Source organism: Suricata suricatta, chromosome 8 (assembly GCF_006229205.1).
Source record: "Suricata suricatta isolate VVHF042 chromosome 8, meerkat_22Aug2017_6uvM2_HiC, whole genome shotgun sequence".
Taxonomy (NCBI): domain Eukaryota; kingdom Metazoa; phylum Chordata; class Mammalia; order Carnivora; family Herpestidae; genus Suricata; species Suricata suricatta.
In genome coordinates this window covers 31,248,386-31,255,393 of record NC_043707.1, presented here as the reverse complement: position 1 = coordinate 31,255,393, position 7,008 = coordinate 31,248,386, and the positions used below count along the sequence as shown (strand labels likewise).

Here is a 7,008-nt window from a genome sequence, read left to right as displayed (position 1 = left end):
GGGATGCAAACACTCGGTCCACACAGCAGTGGTTAACTCTGTGGGAGATTTTGCACCATGGAAACTGGCAAGTGCTACGAATCAGGGCTTCCGGAGAGTTATTTGTTAAACAGAGGGGAAGGGTGACAAGGGTCCCCTTGGGAGTGTCCTTCCTCTTCTCTCACCCCAGGAGCCCAGCGAGATCAGGGGTCAGCCAGTGTCTCCCCGTTCTCAGCCCTCTGCTCTTACCTCCCAGAAGCTCTGCTGGCATTTGTGGGAGCTGGAATGCAGCCAGCAGCCGTGAGGAGGAGGCTGATAGATGAGGCAGTGTGGGTCACATGACAAATGAAACTTATGAATGTGACAGAGGCAGACTCCACAGAAGGCAGGCCCTGGGTCAGACTGCTGGGCGAATGCCTTCCCTTCCCCGAGCCTCAGTCTTCTCCTCTGTAAAGTGGGGATAACAACTACCTCCCTTGGAGGGTCTGAGTGAGGACAGAATGAGGTAACACAGAAAACACTGCACGCTGACCAGAAAGCGACAGGGATCGTCATCACATGGCGCCCACCTCTGCGTCCTTTCCGTCCTCACAGTCAGCACGGACTGCCCCGTGCACTGTGCCAGCTGCCGAGGACCCGAAGCTCCATGCCCCGCCCAGTCCTCCAGCATCTCCGTGTGCAGCAGGAAGACAACACAGAAAAGGGAAGCCCTGGCTGTTGATGGGGCCCAGGGGACTGTTGACGGCTGTCACTGCGTGGGGAAGTGGAGGGGAGCAGAGAGGTACAGACCCAACACCACAGCAGATATTTCCTGTCACTGTGACCTTAAGTGATTCTCACAACCTCACTCAGGACCTCAGTTTCCTCGTGTAAAATGAGAACCATAACAGACCCTGCCTACCTCCTGGGGTTTAGGGAGAGTTACCTCCTATTTTATTTTATTTTGTTTTGTTTCATTTCATTTTCTTTTCTTTTTTTTGTTTTGAGTTAACTACAATTTTAAAACAATTTTGTTTGAGTCAGATATGGTTAGACACAAAGACACAGAAATGACTGTCATGAAATAAGAATTTATACTCACAGATCCCCAGATACTGGAGGCATGAAATCCCATGCAGGGCCGCGTGGGGAAGCACCAAGGTCAGTCAGGAGGCAGAGGAAGTGAAGGGGAAGCCAGGGCAGGAGACTTTGTCTAATATCTGTGGAAACGACAAGGCAAAGCAGGTTAAAGAGGCTTAAGACTGGGCAGTGGGAATAATTTCAACAGGTTGTGTGGATTCGGGGCTGCCCTGGGGAGAATGGGGTAGAGGAATATTGCCCTCCTGGAGCAGCAGAGCCAGATGGAAAAGGTGGTTTGGAGTTCGGGCTCCAGACTGAGCTCTAGACTGGTTAGTTTGCATATGAAAGGCATGCTCCTGGGCGAGTCTTTGCCATCTCTAGGAACTGGCCAGCACCAAGAGGGGCAGTGTCTCTCCTGGTCAGTGAGGCTCCACCTGTCAAAGTGTCAAGAATACAGCAAATATGCAAAACACCCAGCACCCAGTAAGTAGGAGATGTCATCCCCACCTCTTCCAACATTGACTTTGTGGCCTCCCCCTCCTTGTGTCACGGGTGAGTCTTCCCTTCCCAGCTGGATCCTAATTCCTGGAGGGCTCACTGCATGCCTGCCCCCAACCAGGGCAGGATAAACCCTCTCTGGGCCTGTCCTCTGAATAGAAAACAGGAGGAAGTAAACAGAGCGCTGATGTTGCAGTGGCACCAGGCACTCTATGGGGAAGGGTAGAGACCAAGATCTGGCCCCTGGTTTCTCCTCCTTCCCTGTCCCAGAGAACCACCGTCATCTTCCTGATTCACCTCACGCTCACATCCTGTTGCCTATGTTTCCCCAGACCTTGACAAGTGGCCTGATAAATGAAGCACTGATGAATGGCCTTCTCTAGGAAGGGCTGTGGGATGAGAGGGGACATGAAAGAGGTTAAACTCCTGGGGGAGCTGGGAAGAAGGGCGATCATGTTGGAAAGCACCAAGCACAGGAGGCACACAGATCTGAGTGGTGGCCAAACTCCAGGCCTGCCCAGTGGAGGAGACTAGAGTGAGCGAGGTGAGGTGACCTGTCAGCCTTAGTTTCTTCCTCTGTTAGATGGGAATAAAATTCTTTCATCTCACAGGATTGCCATGAAAAGTAAAGGTAACAGACAAGGCAGGTCCTCAAAGTCAGTGTCCTGGTCCCAGGGCAGTGGTCCTCAAACTTCAACAGGCTGGACTGGGGCCTGAGACTTTTCCTTTCCAGAAGTCCCTACGTGCTGCTGCTGCTGCTGACCAGCACAGTGATACCTGGCAGCAGCACATGTGTGTGTGTGTAGTAGGCGTATGTTTCACTCTTTAAGGAACGGTTCAAATGGTTGCACCTCCTTATATCCCCAGTTGCTCTACATCTTTGCCAACAGTACAACTGGTCTTTTTAGCCATTTAACAGATATATAATGGTATCACACTATGGTTTTCTTTTTTAACTTAACTTTAATGTTTTAGAAAGAGAGAGTATGTGCACTAGCGAGCAGTGGAGGAGCAGAGGGGGAGGGAGAGAGACAGAATCCCAAGCAGGCTCCATGCTCAGGGCAGAGCAAGATGTTGGGGCTCAACCTTTCATGACCTGAGCCGAAATCAAGAGTCCAACACTTAACCACCTGAACCACCCAGGCACCCCAATCAGTATTTTCTTTAATGCTTTTGGTGTTGAAAATAAGAAATCTGCACCTAACCCAAAGTCACAAAGATTTTTTCCTATCTTTTTTTTCTTGAGTTATAGAATTTTAGGACTTAAATTTAGGCTTATGATTCATTTTGATTTAATTTTTGTATATAGTGCAAAATACAAATTGAAGTTCATTTTTTTGTATATAAATTTCCAGTTGTTCTGGTGCCAGTTGTTCAAAATACTATTTCTCCACTGAATTTCCTTTGCATCTTTGTTAGAAATAAGTTGACCACATAATCGTGGGTCTCTTTCTGTACTTGTTTTGGTTCCATTGCTCTATTGGTCTTGATACCAAAGTACCTTGATTACAGTAGCTTTACAGTAAGTCTTAAAGTCAGGTAGCATAAATCCTCCAGTTTTGTTCTCCAATTTCAGACAACTAGAGATAATACTTTGAGTATTATGAATTTCTATGGGAATTCTAAGTACTAAGTACTTTGAATTTCTATAGGAATTTTATTTTATTAAAATACATTTTTTTAGGGTGGCTCAGTTGGTTAATCATCTGACTTCAGCTCAGGTCATGATCTCATGGTTCACGGATTCAACCCCACATGGGGCTCTGTGCTGACAGCTGGGTCCTGGAGCCTGCTTTGGATTCTGTGCCTCCCTCTCTCTCTGTCTCTTCCCACTCGCACTCCGTCTGTATCTCTCTCAAAAATAAACAAACATTAAAAAACTTTTCTTAAAATTAAAAAAAAATTTTTATTTATTATTGAGAAACAGAGAGAGACAAAGCATGAGCAGGGGAGGGCCAGAGAGAGGAGGGGAGACAGAATCTGAAGCAGGCTCCAGGCTCTGAGCTGTCAGCACAGAGCCCAACACAGGGCTCAAACTCACAAATCGCGAGATCATGACCTGGGCCAAAGTCGGATGCTTAACCGACTGAGTCACCCAGGCACCCCTCTAAAGGAATTTTAGAATTGGCTTGACAATTTCTACAAAATAGCCTATGGGGACTTTGATTAAGATTGTGTTATATCTATGCATTAATTTGGAGAGATTTGGCATCTGAACAGCATTGATACTGTTCATACTTATGTAGGAAATCTCCATTTGTTAATCTTTAATTTTGCTCAGTAATGTTTTCTAGTTCTCAGTGTTTGGATCCTGCACATCTTTTGTTATATTTATTTCTAAGTATTTCATGCTTTTAAAAATGTTTTTTAATATTTATTTATTTTGAGAGACAGAGACAGAGGGTGAGCAGAAGAGGAACAGAGAGAGAGGGAGATACAGAATCCAAGGCAGGCTCCAGGCTCCAAGCTGTCAGCACAGAGCCTGACTTGGGGCTCCAACTCATGAACCATGAGATCATGACCTGAGCCAAAGTCAGATGCGCAACTGACTGAGCCACCTAGGTGCCCCTGATATTTTTTAAAAATATTTTTTAATGTTTATTTATTTTGGAGAGAGAGAGAGACAGAGTGTGAGTTGGGGAGGGGCAGAGAGAGAGGGAGACACAGAATCTGAAGCAGGCTCCTGGTTCCGAGCTGTCAGTTCAGAGCCCGACACAAGGCTCAAACACACAAACTTCGAGATCATGACCTGAGCCAAAGTCGGACACCTAACTGACTGAGCTACCCAGGCACCCTAAGTATTTCATATTTTTGCAGCTATTGTAAGAGATAGTGTTTTCATTTGACTTCCACTCTTTGTCATTAGTATATAGAAAATAAATTGATTTCTGTGTATTTCTCTTGATTCCTCTGACCTTGCTTATATCACTTATATTTCTAGTAGATTTTTTTGTTGATTCCATTGGAGCTGCTACATAAACCATTAAATCATCTGTAAATAAAAAGTTTTTACTTCTTCCTTTTCAATCTGAATGCCTTCTGGCTTCATTCTTATACTCACAGAGTTTTAATTTATACAGAAGACTGAGTGATGAAACAGAGAGGGTAAAGACACTGTAAGGTCTTTATAACTTACATTTCCTGCAGAGAAGGAACACGCCATGCCATAGAAGGCCACATGGGTAAACACTAGAGGGGGCAGATGACGACTGTGGGGAAGGCATAGACCATAGTCTTCATCATGTTTTCCCCTGGCAAGACAAGGTAAGGAAGAGGAAACAGTATAGAATCGGCTAGTTTGATGAATTCTAGTGGGCCTTGGGCTACAAGTGCTATCTCTAGCTGTCTGTCACCCACCACAGGGTAGATTCAGGGCAGAGGAAATACTGGATTGCTGTGTGAGAAATTGATAAAAGTGGTGTTTTAAAGTATGGACCCCATGGGTTAGTTTGCATATGAAAGACATGCTCCTAGGAAAGCCCTTCCTAAGATCTAAGAATAGGCTAGCATTGGGAGGGGCCATCTCTCCCTAGTCTGCAAGGCCACAAGTGCCAGACCATCAAGAATGAAGACAATTAAAAAAAAAAAAAAGAGTTAATGCATTGCCTTGTGATGAAAGAATGCCAAATACGTAAATACAGATACTAAGAAAACACAGAACAATTTTATCTCTTTGTCTTGCCTTATTCCATGAGCTAGAACCTCCATCACAATGAAGGGAGGTAGTGAGGGCAGACATCTTTGTCTTACTCCTGATCCTGGGGGGAAAGCAGGAGCAGGGTGAGGTGCCCTGGAGGGGGAAAGGACTGGGGCACTGATGGATGAAGCCAATGAGGAAGGGAGAACAGAACCAGGAGAACTTGGAGGAAGACCTAAGGCGGTATTCTCAGATTGTAGTCCACAGCTCATAGGGCTCACTGTCCCTGCTCCTGATCATACTGCTTCAGACCCCTACCCAATGGACACCCCCTGAGCTAAAGGGCTGCCTTTAGGCTCTGCCCATCCGTGAATCACAAAACCCCAGGCCCTCCTCCTCCCAGAAGCTGGTCTGTGAGTAGAGCCACAACTCTACACTAATGACAGGGCCCTCTCATTGCAACTGGGACAAGAGAGGATGTACAAACACAAAGACCACACACCATCTGTGAGGAGAAATCATGCCTCCTAATTTCAAGTCCCATAGGGATCCCACTGGGGCCAGGGACTTGAACAACATAGAAAGTGCAGCTTGCATCTAGTGAGATCATATGTGGGAGCCGCAGGACCTGAGGCACCCAGGTGGCAGGTACTCTGCCAAAATGACCCAGAACCTTTGAGTAAACATGCCATGCTGCTCAACAGAAGGGGCTGGGCCACCGCCTAGTGGGGTCTAGCCCCCTCCTTTAGTGACCTGGCAAAGAGGAGACTGTCCAGCCAGGTTCCACAGCTAGTGAGGCAAGGTGGGAATAAAATTCAGGTGTCACCCCTCAGACAGGACAGCCCACCCTAGAGAGGAGCTGTCAAAAAGGCAGTCGGTCTCTTGTCCTCTCTTCTGTCCACCTTTCCAGCTGTTTCCATTCACCCAAGCATCTTTCACAGTCCAGTGGACTCCATGACATTAAGGCTGCTTCCTGATGGTGCTTCAGTTTCCTGATGGTGCAAATAGAGAAACAACAAATCCACCATACAATGTTGTAGGGCAGAAAATGAGGCAATGGATGTGTAGGGCCTGGCTCAGAGAAGGGGATTCCATGAAAATGCAGAACCTGTCTCTTGGGGCCTGGGAGGAGATGTAAGAAATGCAGACACAAGGACAGGGCAGGGAAGGCCCTGGGAGAAGTGTAGGGGAAAATTAAGACTGAGGAAGGAACAGAGAAAGGAAGTCGGTCTTCTTGCTTCCGCCTCCAGAAGATGAAGCCGCTTCCTGTGATGAAATCATGTTCTCCAATCCTCACCATCTACTCAGTAAGCCAATGCCAACCTCATTCTGGGGAGGGAGGGAGCCGAGCCTCCTAAAACCAGCACAGAGAGTCCCCAGTGTCTTGCCCCCACCCACCACCAGTCACAAGCTGGCAGTGCCCTCAATTGGAGATAGTCCAGGGACTGTCCCGAGGATGACTCATCACTGTTCTGGGCCTTATTTCCCCCTCTGGTCAAGGAAGACCCTGATTAGCCAGGGCTCTCACAGCTGTGGACGGAATCACCTGTGGAGAATTATAAAAATACAGCCTCTTGGGGTTCACCCCCCAGAACTCTGCTCTCGGCAGCTGAGGCCCAAGGTTGTGCGGTGCAAATTGGTGGGAGCATCCGGAAGGAGCAGAAGGCTCTGTGAACTCAGTGAGACTGGAGTTGGAGTCCTGGACCTGCCCCCTGAGACTCACCTGACCTGGGGCAGGGCTTCTCTGAGCCCTTGGTCTCCTCATCTGTGGAATGGAGGACAGAGGGGCCTGCAGATCCAGTCTTGTCTCCTGGGGGTCAAGGCCTGGCCTTCAG

The 7,008-nt window shown here is 47.5% G+C and overlaps 1 long non-coding RNA gene across 3 annotated transcripts in view; it reads right to left on the bottom strand.

Moving 5' to 3' along the window:
- LOC115300278 overlaps positions 1-7,002 on the bottom strand; it is a 22,225-nt gene extending 15,223 nt beyond the window's left edge. For 2 of the 3 annotated variants that reach the window (XR_003912579.1, XR_003912581.1), the window contains exons 1-4: positions 6,897-7,002; positions 6,021-6,165; positions 1,834-1,925; positions 1,061-1,178 (exon numbers count right to left, since the gene is read on the bottom strand). This is a non-coding gene — a long non-coding RNA (uncharacterized LOC115300278). The remainder of the gene's footprint in view (positions 1-1,060; positions 1,179-1,833; positions 1,926-6,020; positions 6,166-6,896) is intronic. The other variant, XR_003912580.1, reaches the window with a different exon arrangement.
- Between the last annotated feature and the right edge of the window lie 6 nt (positions 7,003-7,008).